Below are 23,865 nucleotides of genomic sequence, written 5' to 3' on the forward strand. Positions count from 1 at the left end.
AATATTAGCAAGATATCACAATATCTTCACTTCACCAGTAGGAGTTCCACTTGACTATCAAGTAAAGTACTCAATTAATATCATTCCAGGAACATCATTACCAAATGGGCCATTATATAGAAGGTCGGTCATAGAAAATGAGAAATCAAATGATAATCAAAGAACTAATTCAAAAAGGCCATATTCAGCCAAGTGCATCACCTTGTGGCAACCCAATCATTTTGGCTAGAAAAAAAGATGGCACATGGAGATTGTGTATTGATCACCATTCATTAAATAAAATCATTGTGAAGAACAAATATCCAATTCGTCGAATTGATGATCCTTTGGACCAGTTGTGTGGAGCCAAATTTTTCACTAAAATTGACTGGAAGTTTGGATATCACCAAGTTCCAATTGATCTTGTAGATGTTTGGAAAAATAACTTCAAGTCTAAAGAAGGGTTGTTTGAGTGGTTGGTGATGCCTTTTGGGCTAACAAATTCTCTTGCAACTTTTATGAGAGAGATGGATGATATTCTTAGACCCTTCACTGATTGTTTTGTGGTGGTCTACTTAGATAGAATACTCATCTTTAGTAAGACATGGGATGAGAATCTACAACATGTTGAGTAGGTACTTTCTACATTACAATAGCACAAAATCTATGATAATAGATAAAATTGTTCTTTTGGATTGGAAAGTATGCAATACTAGCACTACATTATGGACAATAGGGTTGTTCCTGTTGATCCTACAAAGATTCAAGTAATCAAGGATTTGCCTTCTCCTAAGAATATCATATATTTTCATAGCTTCGTGGGACTAAAAAATTTCTATCAGAGATTTGTACTTAATTTCTCCCATTTAGCATGGTCTATGAATCACGTACTCTAGGGTGGACCTAAAGAAAAATTTGTATGGACAAAAGTGCAATAATGAGCTTTCGAGGGGTTGAAGAGCAGGTTATGTTCAACACCAATATTGGCACTTCTAGATTTGCAACAACCATTTGAGATTGAAATAGATGTGTTTGATTATGCTTTGGGAGTAGTTCTCATACAACATGGGAATCCAGTGGCCTACTATAGTGAAACATTTTCTGATACAATCGACTATATCTGACATATGACAAGGAGATGTATGAAATTGTGCAGGCCTGCAAACAATGGAAGCACTACATTCTAGGCAAAGAGACTATCATAAACCCTTGCAATTCTTGTAGACCCAAGGGAAGTTTCAAAATAATAGACATTAGAGGCGGTTTGCATAATTACAATAGTGTTACATCAACATTCATCATAAGAAGAGTAGCAGTAATAAGGTTGCAGATTGCTTGTGTAGACCTCCAATTGCAACACTGCTTATGGTACTAGACTCTTGTGAGCATGAAATAACAACTCGGTTTGGTATGTATACTACAAATATTGATTTTTCAAAAGTCTACACTTAGCTCACACAAGGTAAGCATGAACCTGACTTTTATTTGCAAAATGGAATCCTTTGTTAAATGGGTCAGATATGTGTTCCTACAAAATAAAGGTCCAAGATGATATGGGAGACACATTATAGTCATGTTGTAGGATATTTTGACATCAGAAAAACTCTTTCTATGCTTCAAAGGTATTTTTATTGGCCCAAGATGCAACATGATGTCATTTTTTATATTCAGTCATGTATAGCATGTGCCATTGCAAACTTGCAAATCAAAAAAGGGGATTATATATGCTACTACCAACTCTAGATAGACCTTGGCAATCCTTAACCATGGAATTTATGTTTGGTTTATACACTATCAAATGTGGTCATGACCATGTTTATGTTGTGGTGGATAGGTTTTCAAAAATGGCCATTATATTAGCCTACAAGAAAGAGATTTCATAGAGGACAATACCAAGCTATTTTTTACTCATGTTTGGGGACACTTTGGGCTACCAAAAAGAATCATTTCTAAAAGGGATATGAAAAATTTTGGTCCACACTTTGGACAATGATGGATACCAAGCTCATAAAATCTACAACATTATATCCACAAACGGATGAGCAAACTGAGGTAGTTAATCACATGATTGTTCACATTATTCATGTTAATCACAAATGGATGAGAAAACTAAGGGAGTTAATCACACCTAGTATGAGTCTTCCATATGTACAACATGGCTATAATCCTACAATACATGGTACTACTAGAAACAGTCCATTTGAGGTATATTTGGGTTATCAACCTTTAGCTCCTTTAGAACTTCATTTCCAGTCACTGAAAATGAGTCGTCATCATATGCAAAAAAGGAGATGGCTAGACCTTCTAAGTTTGTTGATAAAATTCAACATCTTCAAAAATATGTTCATGCCATAGTGGAGTAGGTAAGTCTGAAAGGACCGTCATGATCAGCACCACACACCACACCACTTTTAGGTGGGTCATAAATTTGGTTTTACCTGTAGAAGGAAAGACTTCAAGGGCCACATAAGAAACTTCATTCTCTATGATATGGACCATACACTATTCTCAAGTAGGTTGGTGAAATTGATTTTGAACTAAATATTCCACCATTTTTGGGAATTCATCCTATTTTCAATGTTAACTTGCTTCATCCATATCCTACCTTTGATGAATACTTTAAAAGTTGTTGATAAAATTCATTCTAAAGACTTGAATCCTAGAACCTTCACTCCCTTGGTAAGTGACCACATTGTTGATGTTAATGTGAATAATCTTTGAGGCACATAGATTTCTTTGTATCATGTCATCCAAGTAGGCCAACATTTTCATCAAGGCAAGTGGTTTACTAGTGAACAAATTGCCCAACATTTTCTTCATATATTGTAGTAGGCTAGTGAAATGGGGTTATTACCTCTCAAGGGGGAAGGAATTATCTAGAGTAGTTCAATGAAGTCCAAAATAGTTTGGAGGTGACATATTTGAGAAAAATCAAAAATCCAATTTTTCAGTATTTTCTAGGTTCTAATAAATTGCATTTTTGAAGGTCTTCATAGTAGAATTTGGGTTTGAAACTTTCGTTGTTCTCTTAAATTGATAGCCAAAGGCATGGTGTTAAGGGATTAAAATAAGTTCTCTTTGAGACCTTTCCAACATTGTAAGTAGTTTCAAAATCTGACCACCAAGTAGGAAGTTATGACCTCGCCAAGTTGAGGTATCTAATTTCATAATTTTTTGAAAATTTGTTATTTGTTTATCATTTTTATTCTCCAAAACTCTTCATTTTAATTTTTTTGGAATCTAGAGACTTTTGGGATTCCAAATGGATGTTTAAAAACTCATGTTGGATAATCTAATGGCAACTTTTAATGCCTTTAACTCATATTTTGAGTTTTGTAACTATCCATTTTCTTACAACACTAATAGTTTTCCACATACCTTGTATTGTTAACTGAATTGCTTATTGAATTTAGATCATCATATAAGGTCACTTAATTAATAATAATAAACATCCATGATAGTTGAAGTGAATAGATGTGAAGGAAGAATTATGCAACGAGAATCACACATAAGAAGGATTCACATAGAGGTAGTAATATCAATGTGATTGATAAATTATATAAAAAGCATGAATATCAAAAAGAAATTTGAGTACACATGGGAATGATATTAATACCAAAATGAAAGTGGGGTGTGTGTAGAGACGTGAGTATATGATATTTTTTGAGGTGATATAAAATATATTATTCATTTAAAATAAAATAAATCCGTATAATTAATGTGAATTTGGTAATTTAGTGTAGAGGTGTAGATCTTAAGGGATATAAAAGTAGCAAAAAGAGCCAAGAGGTGAAGGAAAAAACTAAGTTTGAAAAGAAAAAAGAAGCTATTAAAAAATTTTGGGGCAAGGTTTAGGGATCTAATAAAAGAAATAATATATAAAATATTTGTAGAGGATGAAAACAAAATAGCGAAATATAGGATAATCTAGGAAGATAGAAAGACGTCAACTTAGACTATTTCAAACTAGTCATGGGAATAATGGAACAAGTTGCAACATCATAAATTGTATCCACATACACTTTTGTCCTCACTTAGAGCTCACCTTGGTGCTTTGGCTTTCAATGCCTAATGCCTATTTTGATTCTTCTCACACCATCCATAGACCTACATTTTCATCTCCTTCCCTACCTTCCCTCCAAACCCAAGTCCTGATTGTGTGGACCAGAGCACTGGGCACCCTAGTCCTCTCAATTAGGACCCACTTTTGGTCCTCATAACAATTATTTCAATTGAGCAGTAATTTTGATCCCATGTCGGCCTACTCCAGAAATTCAATTAATTCTCGAGTAGTTAAGTATAAAAGGAGGTATACCCCTCTCACTTGAAATCCTAAGAAATCTCCTAAGTGAAATCAATATCCTAATTTAATTCAAGTGAGAAAACAATTAGTCATTCATCAAGCATTGGAGAAGAGGTGAAGTCAATTTCAAGCATTCAAGATGGCATCCATGATCAACCTTCTTTGAAGATATTCTACAAGACTTCCTAAAACTCTTGCATGAGAATCAAATAAAACTTCATTAAGGTATACATTTAAATTACAAGAATTGTAGTTTAGATCTAAGCTTTCCCTCAAAAGGAAAGCATCTAGCAATAATTTCCATTTTAATTACTATTTCAATTTTAAGGTTAATCCCTAAATTGGGGTTTAACCTAAGGCAAACCCTTATCCACAACATCTTTCATCTCTTTCTATGTGCAAGGAACATTCTCACGAGTTGTACTCAGGGATTCTGGCAGACTCAATGACAATGAACAAGTTCAGCTTTTGATGGAGTGAAATTCAAAGGACCAGGGTGAATCTGTAATACCCAATCCCAAAAAATTAGGTCAAACTTCTAGGAACAGGTTCTAAACATCTTCTAGGAATATGGAGAAGTATGATGGCGGTTTGGTAAGATTTGGAGACAAGAAATCTTTTGTAATTCATGGCAGAGGTTCTATTTCTCTTTATGGTAAGCATAATATTGATGATGTTTTGTATTTTGAAGGTTTGAAGCATATTCTTTTGAGTGTTGGATAGATGGTTGATAAGGGATATGATTTGTAATTCAAGAATGGGAATTGTATGATCTTTAATAGCTACGGTATAGAGATTGCATCAGGTACTAAGACTAAAGGTAATATCTTTCATCTGAATGTTGGTGAGAAAAGTTGTTCGATTGCTCTGATTGATGAGAGTTGGTTGTGGCATAGGAGAATGTGTCATGTTAAATTTGATTGCATGATTAAGATTAGTTCTACTCAAGCTATTAGAGATATGCCTAAGATAGTGAAGCCTACTAATCTGGTATGTAAAGAATGTCAATTGGGAAAGCAAACAAGAATTTAATTCAAGAGAAAATTGTATACATCTAATGGATTGTTGGATCTTTTGCATACTGATTTATGTGGACCATCTAGAGTGAGAAGCTTGTAGGGAGACAGATACTTTATGTTGCTGATTGATGACTGTTTTAGGATGATGTGGGTCGCTTTTCTAAGGGAGAAATATGAAGCACTAGAGAAGTTTAAAATATTCAAAGCTAGAGTGGAGATAGAGACAAGATTGAAGCTGAAGTGCCTAAGGACTAACAAAGGTGGAGAATTCACCTTCAGTGAGTTTAATTCCTTTTGTGAAGAGCATGGAATCCAGAGACAGTTATCTTCTCCTGGAACCCCTCGGCAGAATGGAGTTATTGAAAGGAAAAACAATTTTTTTTTGGATGCTACTAGAACCATGATGATTGAAGGAAATGTTTTGCATATCTATTTGAGAGAAGTTGTTAGCACTGTTGTATACACATTCAACCGAGTGCATATAAAAGGTGATTCTGATAAGACCCCTTATGAGATATGGTTTGGTCATGTTCCTACAGTTAGATATTTTAGAATCTTTGGAAGAAAATGTTATATCAAAAGAGATGAGGATATGGTTAAATTTGATACAAGATGTAATGAAGGAATATTTTGGGATATTCTACTAAGAGCAAAGCCTACTAGTGTTACAACAAGAGACTGAGAAAGATAGTAAAAAGTGTAAATGTGAAGGTATATGAGAATCATGGGAATAAAATCAGAGCATGCAGATACGAGTCTGATGATCAGGATGTTACTGCAAAGGAAGTGTAGACTAAGAGCATGAAGCAAAGTCATCTGGTAGAGGTAGAGATAGTGAATATTGATGTTGTTGCCAGTGAAGAAGTTAAAGAGCTTGAGAATCTGAATAATCAGAAGACCCTGAGGTATGTAAGACTAAATCATTCAGAGAATCAGATTATTGGTGACAAAAATAAAGGTGTGATGACTAGGAGAAGAATTATTGTTGAAGAGACATGTTTGATTTCTAAAATTGAGCCTAAAGATGTTGCTGAAGCTTGTAAAGATGAAAACTAGATAAAAGCTATGGAAGAAGAGTTAGATCAGATTAAGAAGAACAAAACATGGGAACTTGTTCCGAGACCTAAGGACAATAATGTAATTGGTACTAAATGGGTGTTTCAAAATAAGCTGAATGAAGCCAGAGAAGTTGTTAGAAACAAAGCAATACTGGTATGTAAAGGATATTCACAAGTGGAAGGTATTGATTTTGAGGAGACTTTTGCTCTGGTAGCTAGAATTGAAGTTGTTAGACTATTTCTTGCATATGTTGCTCATAAGAAATTCAAGGTATATTAGATGGATATGAAGTCAGCCTTTTTGAATGGTGAGTTGGAAGAAGAAGTCTACATTGAGCAACTAGATGGATTTTCATTGGCAGATGAAGAAGACATGGTTTACAGATTGAAGAAAGTATTGTATGGTCTTAAACAAGCCCATAGAGCTTGGTATGATAGATTGGATAGGTATTTTATGAAGTTGGGATTCTATAAAGGTATTACTGATAGTAATTTGTACTTCAAGATTGATAATGAAAATATTTTGATTGTTGAAGTCTTTGTTGATGATAATATTTTTGGAGGTGATGATGACTTGAGTAAGAAGTTTGTTGATGATATGCAAAATGAATTTGAGATGTCTATGATAGATGAGATGAAGTTCTTTCTGGGATTGAAAATTTCACAGATTGATAAAGGTATTTTAATATCTCAATCTAAGTATGTGAAGGAATTGTTGAAGAAGTTTGGCTTAGATGATTCCAAACTTGTTGGAACTCCTATGGTGACTGGATGTAAGATGTCAAAAGATGATGAATATCCAAAGGCTAACCATGCCTTGTATAGATCTATGATTGGTGGACTACTTTATTTGACTCAGACTAGACCTGATGTTATGAATTTTGTATGCCTTATTTGTAGATTTCAAGCTGATCCGAAGGAAAGTCATGTTATTGATGTGAAGAGGATATTTAGATACTTGAAGGGAACAATTGATTATGGTTTGTGGTAACCGAAGAATGATGATTTCATTTTGAGTTCTTATACTGATGCTAATTGGGAAGATGATGTTGATGACCAGAAGAGCACTATCGGTGGAGCATTATTTTTGGGAAAGAAGTTGGTTTCCTAGACAAGTAAGAAGCAAGATTCTATTTATTTATCTACTGCAGAAGCTGAATACATTGTTGTTGATAGCAACTATACTTAGGTACTTTGGATGAAGCAGATGCTAAAGGATATTAGAGTTGTTTATCATGACCCTACTGTGATATATTGTGACAATTATAGTGCTATCAATATTTCTAAGAATCCCGTGTTGCATTCTAAGACCAAGCATATATCAATCAAGTTTCATTTTCTAAGAGAGAAAATCGTTGATAAGGAAGTGATATTGGAGTATGTATCTACAAAGGAACATATTGCAGATATCTTCACTAAGCCTTTTCCCGCTGATACATTTGTATATCTGAGAGAGAAGTTAGGGGTGATTGCCCCTTCTGTTGTGAACTAGATGCTTTGAGTTGCATCGATCCGGTGGACTTCATTGTCTTATCTTGTTATCCGGATTGAGGAGTTGGTGCTGCTACTTCGGAGAGTAGTCGGTTTCTGATTCAGTTGTTCAAATTCATGAGTTTATCCTAAGGGGGAGAGATGCATGAGAGTAATGGTTTATATTTGTCTTTGGCATTGTTTTCAAAGGGGGAGAAGAGCATGTGAAAAACCCTAAAGTATTTTTGAGTTATCTGTCTAAGGGAGAGTTGATCCTTATGATCTCAGGGGAGATTGTTGGTTGTTGATTTGTTTCTTTGCATTGATTGTTTTTCACATTCATATGTTTCCATCAATACCAAAGGGGGAGATTATTGGATATTAGAGTTGTTGGGATATGTTGTTGTAACTGATGTCAACATATTCCTGTGTTGCAAAGAGTTGGTTTAGGTGATCTATTGCAGATGTACTGATGCAGTTTATTAATTTTTGGGGATCTTATCTCTAGTTGGTTCAATATGAGTTTCATGATTCTACGTGGTGATTTGGTCGAGTTATGCGATCCGGCATGGTTTGCAGAATTGTAGTATTTGATCCTTATTGCTCTGGGATGATTATATATTGAGTTGTGGATTTTGGAGAGTGTTTGGGACATTCATGTGTGTCCTTTGATCAGATGGTTCATGATTTGGAACTTGGCAAGCATATCTTTTAGTTTGTCAGTTGGTGTTCTTGAGCTCCAGTGATGGTGTTAATGCTAAATCTTATTATCTGAGTTGTTCTGGTGATTGCAGTGGAATATATGTTTCTTTTTTATGTTCTCTGATCATGTCCTATGCATTTTAGTGGTCCATGTTGATCATGGTGCGTGTTAATGAAGATATTATTGGTATGGTGTTATTCTTTGTGTTATGTGACATATTCAGTGGTGTAGTATGTTGCGGATGATCTTGGTGAATTATTTGATGGTGTTGCATGTTCGAGGATTTTATTTGGGTCCATGCTATTTCCTCACTGACATTCTACTAGTTTGGTTATGGATTTTATGTATCGTATGATGTTATTTCTTAATTAGGTCTTATGTGTTGAGTTGATCTTAAGGTTAAGGTTAATGAATTGTATAAATAGGTGATGTAATCATGCTAGTTGTGTGTCTATAGTTGTGTTTATGATTTGAGAGGTTACTGTATGTGCGAGAAAGCAAATCTATCATTCAGAAGTGTGGAAGAGTAGAGAAGAGTTGTTGTGCAGACAATGTGCTTAACAGGAATTGTGATCAGGCATTTGGAGATGTTATTCTTTCAATTCATGTAATCCGGATCATTGTCCGATCTTTGTAAGGCAGTGAGCCTTCCTCGGGGTTGTATCCCTTCTTGTTTTTGAGTAGTGAGCTTTAGGCAGTGTGCCTGAATGCATGTGCATTCCCCATTGTAATATTTTCACATACTACTATAGAGTATCATCTTATTGTGGGTAGGTTCCCATCATGGTTTTTCCCTTAACCAGGTTTTCCACATCAAAAATCCATGTGTTATGTATGTTATTGATGTGGTGTTTATCTTTGTTATTGGTGTTCATGATTAGATTTGTAATTAAGGTTAATTTTCTAGAGTTTGGTGAAAAATGATTCACCCTCCCTCCTAGTTTTCCTGCATTATTATTGCCCTGATGCCAACAATTAACATAAAATAACAAATGGTGAGTAAACTAAAAAAAACCACAAATAGAACATCATATTTTATATTTCAAAAACCCAAATGGGAAAACTACAGAGAGTGTTAACTCTCAAGATAATATAACTAGTGTAATGGGGAAAAATGATTTAGGGTTTACAACATAGAAGGGAGAAACAACTAAATATTTTCAATTAGGACCATTACATTCAAAAGAGGGTTAGGAATCCACTAGATTCGGTTAGAAATTAGATAAGGACTAAACACTAAGTGGACTGACTGATTATGATGTTTTTTTCCCTCGCTTGTAAATTGAGATGTTGATTTAGGGTAAAGTACTGAAATTGAAGGAAAATTTGAGAAAATAATGAGCTACAAGTTTGAGATTTTGTCATGCACCTAAATCTGAATAACATGAGTTGATTTGGATCTTCCCTATGAAAATACCTCGAAAAGTAGGGATTGTGGTGTTGCCTCTTGGTCCTCTGAATTTTTTGTGCGTCGAAAAGGGTCTTTTCATCTCTATGTATTAATTTTATTTCCAGAAGTACAATTGCGTACTTGTTTCCTACACATAGAAAGAAATGGAAATAGGTTGGGAATAGGGGTTTGCCTTTGGTCAAACCCTAGTTTTGGAATTAAACTTGAATGAAATATTGAAAACATTGAAAATAAATGATGGAAAGGTATGCCTCAGATCTGCAATGAATGACAATGATGCTTTGCTTCTTGAATGTAATCACATATGTTGTATGAAATGGTATAAACATGACAAAACCCTAATCACACACACGTGCTTACAAATGAATGATGTAATGATGCTCCACAATTGATGAATGAAGAAAATGCAGCCTTGAAGACCTCTATAAATGCTTGATGATGAATGCTCCAATGCTTGAATGCTTGATTGTTTGACTATAGTTCTCCTTGCCTTATCCTCTTACGTCCAAATGAGAGGGGAAGACCTCCTTATATACTTGTCTATCATCAAACGCATTTATTTTCCAACATAGGATGACATGAAGAAGTGATTCCCACTAAAATTTGAGATAGGGCCAAGGGTAAAAATTAGGGCCCAATTGAGGACAAGACAAGACAAGACAATGGGTTTGGACAAGGTAAGATGTGATATTGATGTCATTATTGTATGGTAGGGGTTTAAATAGTTCTTGATCAAGCATGGGGATGAGAACAATAAGGTGAGGGCCCCAAATGTGGTCAAAATTGCAAAGGGTGCAATTTTAGGACACTTCAACTTGTTATATGGTGTTTACAAAAAGGGTGGCTCACTATCGGATGGCTCACTGCTAGATTAAAAAGAAACTTACTGTTGGAACGCTCATTGTAATAGATATAAATGAACTGAGGAAAGTTTCATTTCTAAATGCATGAAGTCAGTCCCAAGATAAGCTCATATGTCACTCACAAAACTCAAATCGGATTTGGTAAGGGATCATTGCACCACTATCCATAATTGCCTGTAGCAAGTCTGGTAAGGGATTACTACACTACTTGCAATAGATCTAGTGAAGGATTACTAAAACATTGTCCACAGTCTTACTCTTCTTCACACACCTTCATTCATACACTGCTCACATTGTATATTGCTCGCACTCTAACTTTTTACTTGTACACTTCTTGTTTTTTTACACATCACAAGCATACTCTGTTGAATACCATGTACACACACATTTCTCTTCTTCAATTGCCACACTATGTATTACTTTCCCATATTCTCACATATTATTACATATACCAGTAAGCATATATACCAAAATACGATGTTGGCCAAGCACAAATGATTTAGCCAATAATACACTCCTTGGATCAACACGTTATCCAAAACATGCCTCGACCAAAAAATAAGATGAACAAGTCGGCCTTCACCAATCTTCTACATGCTTCCTTCACATTCTTAATTTACCAAAACGTATGTCTCAATTACTGAAACAAAGCAAGAGTCTACCGAACCCATAGATTTGGACCCATAAGAACAAATTTCAAGCACAAAAACTCTCAAACTCCAAGATACAGATACCACAGATTTTAGAACATGATACAATATAATCATTTAGATAGTAATAGATATAATTGATATTCCTAATTCTGGAACTCACATAGATAATACCAAAAATGGATACAAACCATGATAAGCAAAACACAAGATTTCAGAGAATAGGGTCTTCCAGAAATGACTCCAGTAGATCATATACATACCTATCTTCCACTGTCACTCAACCTGCAATACCAAAACTGCTTATGCCACATCCAGTCCTTGCCGGATCACTAGGTTTGACATCAATGACAACATTCACACAAATCTAATAATTCTCCTTTTTTTATTGGTGGCAAAACATCAAAAAGAGTAAACTAAAAAATGTATCTGCATATAACTCCCCCTTACTCCTATATCTCCATTCTTCTACCTTTCTCCTTATTTCTCCATTTACCTTTCTCATTTACGCTGCTCCCCCTTTGACATCGAGGACAAAGGATTCCTTTGATGAAAAAGAAAAGAAAGAAAAATAAATGCATTCAACAATAAAATTGTCAAAATTGCATACCAACTCAAAAAAGATTCTCAATTGCTTTTCTTCTGAAATATCTACTTGTATTTCTCCTTAAGCTCTACAAGGAAAACCTTCTAAGACTGAACAACCAATTTAATACTAACAGACAAACTTCTACATTCCACCAACACATCAATATCATGAGAAAAACTATCAGGAACAAACGGATTCTGCTCATACTCAACAACATCATCAAGCAATACTGAAAAGTGCTCCAGTTTAGCTTCAACAATTTATTTGACTTTATAATCTTCTCTCTATCTTTGCAAGAATAACAACTCATCCTACAGGGAATTTACTTTTTTCCTTTGCTCTCCATCCTTGTAGCTCAGAAAATCAAATGACTTTCCGATAGAACTCAATTCTTCTTCAAAAATTGCAATCTTTGCTTTATGCTTCACCATAGTAGTTGGCCATGAAAGACAATAACTATAGACCTTTTTGACACTATTCATACAATCTCTCATCTCATTTATGCATACAAATAAAGTCTTCCTAGCACCTTCACATTTTTCCAACAAAACCTACATGTTATCAGCTTCTTCTTCTTAATCTTCTTCTTTCTGATCTGCAACTTCCAATTATTCCTTAATTGTAGGGCTTTCCAAATCATCCAAGTCAATGAATTCTTCATATTTCTGCAATTTCTACTTCTTCTCATGTTCTAGAGAACCAGAGGACTCAATCTCTTTCAGTTGTCTCTTTCCAAAGGTCAGACTCTCCTTAGCTGGACTAGTAGCAGGGGATACCAAACCGATACTCTACATGTCCAAAAATGATTTGAAATAAGAATCACATGTATCTTCTCTCTTGTCCAATCCATTAAGATATTGAAATATTTTCCTACCAACCAGGACTCCAAATTCCCATAGCACATTCTCCCTAGCCAGAAGAGATCCCAGACAATACATAGCCAAACACACAAGTAATGAACCAAACCAGAAAGGATAACCTTTTTCTTTTGTCATTTTAACATTATCTAACAATTGATTCTTTAAAAATTCACACAAATTGAACATAGTGTCTTCCATAGCAATCTTATATGAAACATATGCAACAATTGATGAAGTAGAACCTTCCCTATTTCTAAAATAAATTTTATAGGATATACCATATGCCACATAACTCACAATAGGATTAATGATTTTGTTGATTAGCAATGCATCCTGATCACCTATCACAACGGTTAGGGTTTCAACCTCCTTTGTCTTTACTCTCTTCTTAATCAACACACTTCTATTGTTGCATAGGCTTGTAATATCTAAAATAATGTCCTTTGAGATTGGATAGGCTTTATCTAACACAATACAATCATTTTGCACATGACTCAGGATCAACCTAATCACTTCCTCATTGTCGAACCAGGAGAACTCACTCCACAAATCCATTCCTTTATGACTCGACTCCTTGATCTTCTACAAATCTGATTTAATTAAATTCCTTTCCATTTTTCTATTATTTTTTATGTCAAACTCTTCCAACCGTACCTTTCCCAAAGACTGAAATTTTTTTGTTGTTCGCTTCTCCAACAATCATTTTTTATTCCATTCTTGTTCTACTTCTTTACTTTTCACTCTTTAATAGTTTCTCCTTCTCTTCAAACAATTCTTCTTTTCATAATGATGAAAATGATCTCAAATTCCCAATTTTAACTTACCAATTTTTTCTAGGGTTTTGCCGCCAAAAGATGTCTTGATGATGATGTCAGCACAAACATTGAATTACCGGATTGCATCTCAAATAGAGTCATGTTAGACTGATGACATAAACCAACTTGGAGGAAAGTACCAAAATATTTTCCTTGAAAAATTCCCCTTGAGCTAAAGCAATATGCTTAGTTACCAGAGGAAGAGGTGTAGGCACTGAATTATGGTATACTATGCTTGCACACATTATTCACTTCTTTCTCCAAACCATGACTTCCTTCTTCTTTGATTCACTAAACTTCACTGCATTCTTCTCTGTTGACTTATTTATACCACCTTCATTTTTGCATTAATTAGCATTATGTCTAGATTGCTTGCACTGGTAACAATTGATGTTCCTTTGCACTAAATTTGTTGAAAGTATTCTAGATCTACATTGATTAGCCTTGTGACCACAATCATTACATAGATGACAATATCCATGAAAGTTATTATTTACCTTATATATTCCAACCGGATTATGATTCTGACTCAGCATGATTTCTATAGCAATTTTCTTTATGGCCAATCTTTTTGCAATTGTAACATTGAATGCTTCTACAATCTATAGCCTTATGACCAAATTTATTACATTGAAAATAATAACAATTAAATGATGGGTACCTTTGTGCACTTAGTTGATGAATCAATACTCTCTTTGCAGTAGATCTCTAATTCCCTTGCATCTTCAAGTTTCTTTTCTACTTCAAATTTGACTCACTTGCCTTTGTCTTTATCATTTTGTTTTGAACATTCACCAATCTAAAATCCTAGTCCAATCTTGTCTAAATGAGCTTTTTTCATGTTAATAAAATCTTCCAGCAACTTACTACTTTCAAGGACTTTACTTTTTGTCTACTGCTTATTCACCTCTTGTTCCAACTTCTCACAATCTTCTATCTTCATCTTAATTGATTCTTTCAAAGTTTCTTCTATCTTGTTCTTCTTCTTAATCGTCATCATCAGATCTTTAACTTCCTTATGTCTCAACTTGAACTTCTGGATTTGTTCTCTAAGCTCCTGTATACATTCATTCGCCACCTTCACATATTCTTTCAATTATCCACTCTCAGATTCCACTCTTTTTAGATCTTCGAGATTTGTCTTCAATTCCTCGTCAAGATGATATTCTTTAATCATACACATCGGTGCCATGATTCAACTAACAAGGATCTCCCTCAAGTCGTTAAGCTTTCAAGAAAGGGATCGGGCTCTGATAGCAATAATTTGGACCGGAATACTGAGAGGGTGGCGAATTAGTATTCCCACTCTTTCAAAACTTTTACTGCTATATCACTCTCATCTATTAATCTCATTAACATGAAATAACAAATGGTGAGTAAACAAATAACACAACCACAAATAGAACACCAGATTTTATATGTCAAAAACCCAAATGGGAAAAACCATGGAGAGTGTTAACTTTCTCAAGGTAATATAGCTAGTTATATGGTGTTTACAAAAAGGGTGGCTCACTCTCAAATTACAAAGAGGCTCACTGCAATAGATATAAATAAACTAAGGAAAGTTGCATCTCTAAATGCATGAAGTCAATTCCAATATAAGTTCATATGTCACCTTGATAGACTTATAAAGCATTGAGAGGGGAGGTGAATCGGTGACAACAAGAACAATACCACTTTAAGCACTGACCAATTGAGATACTTAACAAGTTTACTAAACACTATGCATGCAATCCAAAATGATATTAAAGAATCCACAATAAGTAAAACATCCACCATAACACAAGTGTTTATACATGGAAAACCCAAATGGTAAAAACCACGGTGAGATGGGACTCACAAGTTAACTATCTGCAGTAATAGGTAACTAATGGGTTAAGGTGTACAAAAGTGCTCTGCTAGGAGCGAATCCTGTTAAAGATCCCAAAGCTCTGTTAGGAGCTATACCCTGTTAAAGGTAGTACCTAGTTAGGAGTAACCTTGGTAGAGGATTTCAGAATCCAAACTAATGGATCACCTTGTTAAAGGATTTGTACAATGAAGCTTGTTAGAGCTTACCCGGTTAGGGGATTTGACTATTGTACTGATTAGAAAACAATAGGTGGTGTGATCTAAAAGTAGCACAACTTGCTTGAATAGATCCTCTTTTGCACACTCAAAACTACATCACCAACATATTTTGTAATGCCTTCAACAACTTAACACTTCTATCTTCGAATCAAATCATCTCATAAGAAATAGGTCATCATAATGTCATTATATAGACATTTAGATTTCATGTCAGCTTAGAAATCATATCACAATTTCCTAGGTGATGTGTATGTAGACAATCTAACATAACACATCACAAATTACCACCAAAATTTGTCAATTAGGGGTAACTCATCACGATCGATGATAGCTCATCACACAATCAATGAATATCGGTTAGAACACCGATATCGATTAGAGTTAACCACTGCCAACATGTAAATCGATTGTCCTCCATTGCTTCTTTGATGGTCTCCAGTGAATCTTCAGGTTGGTTTCAAGTCATTACTGCACATATCAGTTGTCTACATGTACCGGTTGACACTCTCTAAATTATCATAAACTAAACATCCAATACCGGTTGCAATACAAGTAACTTTAGAATTAATACCAGTAGATAATGTGAACATGTGTGTGTGTACATGTTCCATCAATGACAACACATGAAGTCATTCATTACAATCATCATCAAGCCAACAATCTCCCCCTTTGGCATTGATGGCAACACTTAGAAAATTGTAGAACTTTTACAACTAAGTGTGCTTACAAAAATTGTACAAACATAATTCTACTCTTACTCCCCCTTAACAATACATACAAATTTTTCACAACATAGATACATATTTCTACTCCCCCTTTGACAACAATGCCAAATTGAAAAGTAAAATACATATATATAGCAAAATTTGCATCAAAAGTTTACATATACAAAATGTAAGAGTCTGTATTAAGGAGTGTTCAGTTCAATTTTCAAGAAAATATTACTGAAAGTAAGCTTCATTTGAGAAAAATCATTTTCCCATGTTTCCAGTAAAGTGTCAGTAATCTCTATGGTAGTCATGACCTGTGCAGAAAATTCTTCCATTGCATCAACTGTACTCATCTCTAGAGTAGCTAAAACCGCTTCTGCATTTTTATAAGCTCATTGCAAGATGTCCACCTTCGGTCTCAATAAGTTCTTTAACTCCTTCAGGGATCAGAGTCTCTTTAATTGTTCAAAATCATACAAATCTAATCAAGTTTGCAAATCATCAACAGATTTGCCAAAAGCTAAGGCTGAATCCTGTAAATCTATGTAGGCATTACATATCTTTTCTAGTTCCAGTTATGTCTTTGTTCACTTCTTAACTAAATAAGTATAGAAAAATAAAACATTAGAGGTGTAGGCCAGAATTCTGCCTCTTGTCTTAATATCTTTTCTCAAAAGATCTTTGTTCAGGGATAAAACAATTTTCCCTGTATCAATATCTTTCATTATTTGTTATCCTCTTTTTTTTCTATAGTTTTTCTCAGCCATAGTCTAAGCTATTTCCTCAAGGGACTTGAGTTGGTCAGAAGCATCAACAACCAACTGGCCAAGCTTGTCAATAGGAGTTGACAAGTTCCCTATAGTAGTCTCTGGTAGAAGACTTGACAAAATCTCCACAGTAGTTTGGATGGTTTCAACTTCCTTCCTCTGTTCCTTAAGCCTCTTCTTTTGTGTTTTGGATTGCATCACAATTGCAATCTCCAATAATTCTGATGCACTCATATTGTCAACATCTATAGGCCCTTTGATGCCAAATTAGTCAACAGCATCATCATTCTGCTACTTGACTAATGCCTTTTCTGGTGCAACAGATTTCTCCTTCTTAGTTTTCTCTTCCTCTTGTTCTTACTCCTTTTTCTATTCAGAGAACTTCTCTGCAACTTTTGCAATGAGTTTTTCCTGAGTAGCTTGTGAAACCAATGGGAGTTGTGATTTCACTGGTTGATCTTTTACCGGTGGGGGTGGAATATCCACACTTGGTTGAGTTGTTGTATATCCACTGCATTAACCTGTGAATGAGTAATAACAAATGGCAGCATATTTGGTTCAATAATGTTCCCAGATAGATCAATGGTATCCTATATGTCATCAACAAATATCACTAGTTGGGAAGTAGTGTCATCCTTTTTCTTGATAGGATAGACAATATCAGCTTGCACTATTTCTTCCTCATCCATCTTCGGTCGTACTTCAGGCTCTGTTTTCTTGTCATTATAAGACTTTGAATGCTTATGCATCCATTGAACGTTTCAAGCTATCTACTGAGTTTCAACTTCAACAGATTGAGCTTTCCCATTTAATAACTTCAATCAATTGTAATTATGAAGTAAGGCAACTAATTCATCTAAAGATAATTCAGGAAAATATTGAATAAATACATAATCAATAGTTTCTTGGTCTTTGTCAACAACAATTTGACACTTATTTGCAAGAATAGAGTATAAAGAATAAAAAATATCATCTTTAAGGTCTTGAGGAAATCGATTGTATTGACATAAATAGTCGATTACCTTTTGAACAATTTGTTCCTTCTGGTCTTTATCAAATGAATCAAAACATTTTTTGACATTATCAAATCTATTCCTCCCTAATGTTTTCAATGTCTTCTCAAAATCAATCATAGGCTTGTAAGATAAGACATTAATAGGAGCACTTGCCTTTGGAACTTCTTCTACTAATTTAGCTACTTTACCAGTTGCTTTCATTTTCTTGGGTTCCTCCTCAGTGTCAGTATCATCAAATTTTGCTTGAAGAATCAGTTTATGGCCTCTCTTCTTTGTTGCATTCTGCTTCGTAGCATTCACCTTGGGTACCTGTTCCTTTTTGACTTGGACACTTTGTGTCACTCTTGTATTAGTAGGTATGGAAGGTGTTGAAGGTTCTTTCTCAACCTTCTTCTTCTTTCCTTTAACATTAACAGGTTGAGCACTATTGGTTTCACCTTTTGCAGTTTGCTCCTCAATAGTATCCAGTCTTTTCTTCTTCTTGTCCACTGGAGATGCCAATAGGTTATTGGCATAACCAATCAATAAGTCATAATTGACTTCATAGCTCATGTCTTTCATTTCATCTTCTCTTGGTTCAATAGATTCCATTAGATAGAAATCAGTGGTGACTGTGAAAATGATCTTAGCAAAAAAATTCACCACATCTTCAGGCAGCCTTGCCCTCATATTCATTTTCTTCTAAAATTCATTGAAATACTTGTTCATTAAAGTAGAGAAAGTGTTCTTAACAACCTTAATGTTTTTATTGATCTGAGTAGTTACCAGTAGGTCTTTAGACCATTCAATATCACCAATTCCTGGTAGGAAATTCTGAAAGTAAAAGAATAAGCCAATCAATAACTGACCAAATTTGAACTTCTGACTATTGTCCTTCTTAATTGACTGTAGATTAAACATCAATTGACTCCTTATGGCCTCACATAGGTCATAATCTGCGTTCTCAACAGTTATTTTATAGGCTGTATGCACTGCTGCAGATGGCACATTGTTCATTCTACTAGAATAAAATATCTTGTAGCCTATAACCATAGTAACTAGTTTAACCGTTGGATCCTTAATGTTATTAACAGAAAATGCATGCCAATCAGTGGTAGACGAGGTCAAAGTGGTTACAGTTTCTTTGGAAATTTGCCTTAGCTTGGGAACTTCACCGGTTGACCAAAAACCAGTCATAGCATGGATAGCTTCCGTGGCTATCATGTGTGTCCTTTCTAGATACATGTTTCACCATGAACACAACTTAGGATGATTCGAATGTGTTCCTCTTCAAAATCCTCAAGAAAATAAGTTGCATTATGAAAACCCTTCTCATAAACCCTAATATACTCGGGTTGGATCTTTCTACTCTTATCGCAAAGGGATTTCAATTGAGAATAAATTGATAGTGATCCCAAATCTTTGATTTTACAATCAATATAACTAGATAAATCACTTTTTATGATAACACCTTCAGGAACTTGAGATAAAGAATTATAAGACACTATTTGTTTTGATTCATCAATCTCCATAGGTTCTGATGTGATCATTACCCTCTCTACTTGCTTAGATGATGAAGCCATTCAGATAAAATTGATTCAAAAAGGGATTTAAAAATAAATACCTTAATTCTCGCACGTAGCCTCAGTTACCTGTTGGTTATTCAAATGCACACCAGTTCCCCTTCACTAATCTTCGAATCAGCTTCAATCATGCAATTCATGACACAAATTCTTCTAAGACCAGCTAGCAAATCTATCTTCACTTTGCAAGTGGTCAAGAATTCCCTTTCGAATGCATTTAGGGTAAAAATAACATAGTAAAACTTGCTTTTATCCTTTTTACCTACTGCATTAATTGCTCGACCGCTAGGGTTACAAACCTTAATACACCTCTTGACGATACATTCAATATTAATAGGTGTAAAACCGGTTGATAAACTTTCAAAAAACTGATTGACAAAGATATCAAGATTTCACACATAATAACTCAAAATGCAAGATTTTCTTACCACTCGTCTTTCAAGGGGTCCGGAAGTAGATTTACCGCTATGCTCCCCTTAGCCCTGTTGAAAGGTTCAATTCACTAGTGTAGGATTCTCCACACTAGGTGAAGGATTAGGTTCTTCTGCAAGTATATCATCATTCTTCTTTTTCCAGATTCAGTTCATCTCTTCTCTAGTTTGCTCAATATTTACCTTTTGCTTACCTTTCTGATCTACAGAATGATTAACCGATTTGTTCTTCCTAGTTCTACAGAACTTCACCATGTATCCTAGTTTATGACAATAATATAAGGCCATTCCAGATGATCTCCAAGGTCCTGGATTTCCTCTTCTAATTCTCCTTCTGCAATTCATAGCCACATGACCATAGTTGTTACAAATGGTGCAAATGGCATTAGTTACCTTTTCCATCTCAAATGGACTAAACCGGTTGACATAGGGTTTTTGCTAGTTCATGTTACCCCAATTGTCATAGGTTTTCCTCCAGTTACCATTAGGTCTTGGATTCATCTGAGATACTAGATTATTTACTCCAAATCTGCATTCAACTGATCTATGTCCATACATGTTGCATGTAAAATAATGACCTTCAAATCTCTTAGATACATATCTAGTATTTGCATTGTAGTGTGTATTCCCATTGGATCTATTTCTACACATATTTACAGTATGTCCAGGTTTATGATAGACAAAGCAAACAATTTTAAAAACTCTCTTATCGATAGGCTTGTTAGCCTTATGAGCAGTTTTGTCCTTGTAAATGTTTATCTTTGTTCCAGAAGACTCTCCTTTCTCAGATGTGTTAAAGCCTAGTCCAGATGTATCACCTTTCATCCTCTGTGATTGGATCTTCTCATCCAACATAGAAGAACATTTATTGAACTTTTCCATCTTTCCATTAGCCTCAGCGAGTTCTCTTGTAAGATCTTCATTATGTTTTGTAAGAGTCTCTCTTAGGGATGATGTCATTTCAAGAGCTAGCTGCAAAGCCACTTTTTCTTCTTTTTCTGCATGCCAATGCTCATGCAAAGTTGCATTCTCTTGTTTGATCTTAGCAATCTCATGATCTCTTTCTTTGACAAGTTCTTCAACTGCCCTCCTAGCTTCTAGTTCCTGGCTCATGCAAATAGTTAGGGCTTCTAACTCTCTTCTCAATTTTAAATTTTTACCGTTTAGTTTTTGAACTTCTTCAGCTAATGCATCAATGTTAGCTTCAGCTGAAGAACTATTATTAGATATTTCCAATAGTTGTTCAGTCATCTCTCTCCTTTTGACTTGTGAAGCTTTAAATCCGACCCCTAGGGTTTCAAGCTCTTCCTTAGTAGCTTCAAGCACTCTAGCCATCTCAAAGTAGCTCATATCTCCCATGGTGGCTTTAGGGTTTCCTTCCAAGCGATTAAACCTTAAGGAAGTTGGGCTCTGATACCAATTGATAGACTTATAAAGCACTGAGAGGGGGGGTGAATCAGTGACAGCAAAAATAATACCAATTTAAGCATTGATCGGTTGAGATACTTAACAAGCTTACTAAACACTATGCATACAATCCAAAATGATATTAAAGCATCCACAATAAGTAAAACATCCACCATAACACAAGTGTTTATATGTGGAAAGCCCAAAAGGGTAAAACCATGGTGAGATGGGACCCACAAGTTAACTATCTGTAGTAATAGATAACTGAACAGTTATGGTCTACAAAAGTGCTCTTCTAGGAGAAAATCCTGTTAAAGATCCCAAAGCTCTGTTAGGAGCTATACCTTGTTAAAGGTAATACCCTATTAGGAGTAACCTCAGTAGAGGATTTTAGAATCCAAACTAATGGATCACCTTGTTAAAGGATTTGTACAATGAAGCTTGTTAGAGCTTACCCGGTTAGGGGATTTGACTGTTGTACTGATTAGAAAACAAAAGGTGGTGTGATCTAAAAGTAGCACAACTTGCTTGAATATATCCTCTTTTGCACACTCAAAATTGCATCACCAACATATTTTGTATTGCCTTCAACAACATAACACTTCTATATTCACATCAAATCATCTCATAAGAAATAGTTCATCATAATGTCATTATATAGACATTTAGCTTTCATGTCGGCTTAGAAATCATATCACAATTTCCTAGGTTTTGTGTATCTGGACAATCTAACATAACTCATCACAAATTACTGCCCAAATTTGTTGATTAGGTGTAGCTCATCACGATTGGTGATAACTCATCACACAATTAATGAATACCAGCTAAACACCAATACTGGTTAGAGTTAACCACTATCAACATGTAAACCAATTGTCCTCCATTGCTTCTTTGATGGTCTTCGTTGAATCTTCAAGTTGGTGTCAAGTCAATCCTGCATATACCAGTTGTCTATAGGTATCGGTTGACACTCTCTAAACCATCATAAACTAACCATCCAATACCGGTTTCAATATAAGTAACTTTAGAAGTAATACCGGTAGACAATGTGAACATATGTGTGTGTGTACATGTTCCATCAATATATTATTCAACAATCAATACATATTACAATATACTTGCAAAGAAAACTGCTCATAGGAGTACCAGTAATCAAAGATCAGAGGTAACTCAATAGCCATAAGACTCTTACACAAAACCTCTATCTCACACACCTCATATATAGGAGATACTATACAAGAAACCGCCAAACAATATTACAAAACCATGGGCTAAAACCACCCAATAAAGTAGAGCCAACCTTATCTCCATTCTATATGTCCTATGATGTTTCAAAACGCACATCAAAATGTGTTCCTCCCTTTTACAACTCATTTATGTGTCTGATGTAATTTATATTTCCTATTTCAGGAGTCCAAACTTTCGGAGGCCATAACTTGTGAGCCGTATGTCCGATTGATGAACCATTTGAAGTGTCAGAAATCTTGTGAAGTTCTCTATCACCTCATAACCCACTACACCGATTACACCCACTTTTCAAGGCATTTCAAAGAGTCTTAAGTACTCAAAATTAAATTTAAACATTTCATTGCACCCTCAAAATTTTGAAACTTTAATATCTTTAAAATTAGCTATGATCTTGCGACATAAATTTACCGGCATTCTTATCTAGCCAATATGAAGCTTTGGGGATAATTTAACACCATTTCATGCTCAAATGAAAAAATTCTATAAATAGTAACCTCATGTAAATGCAAGGTTGAGACACTATTTTCCCAACATGTTAGTCATGGGGTAAATCCTATTAATCAATATTCTTACATACCTTCTTTCATGAGTCTTCCATTTGTTTCACAACCATCTCCCATACCAACATACCATAATGTTCCCCCTCCTTATTATCAACCTCCACCTACATACAACAATGTTACTCCTCCATCACAATCCAATATGTCCAATTTCAATCCATCTACCAAAGCGACCATCAATAACCCAACCCAAATTGTTACATCCTTACAACATAAATTGGCTTCCATAACTAAATCCAAGTTCAATGTTCCCACATTTGATGTAGCGAGCCCACCATCCTATGACATTATTCTTACGGTTCCTCCTAAGCATACAAAAGTCCCTCAATTGGAGTTATACAATGGAAAAAGTGACCCCCTTGACTCATGTGAAG

The sequence above is a fragment of the Cryptomeria japonica genome, chromosome 10 (assembly GCF_030272615.1).
Source record: "Cryptomeria japonica chromosome 10, Sugi_1.0, whole genome shotgun sequence".
In the NCBI taxonomy this organism is placed as follows: Eukaryota; Viridiplantae; Streptophyta; class Pinopsida; order Cupressales; family Cupressaceae; genus Cryptomeria; species Cryptomeria japonica.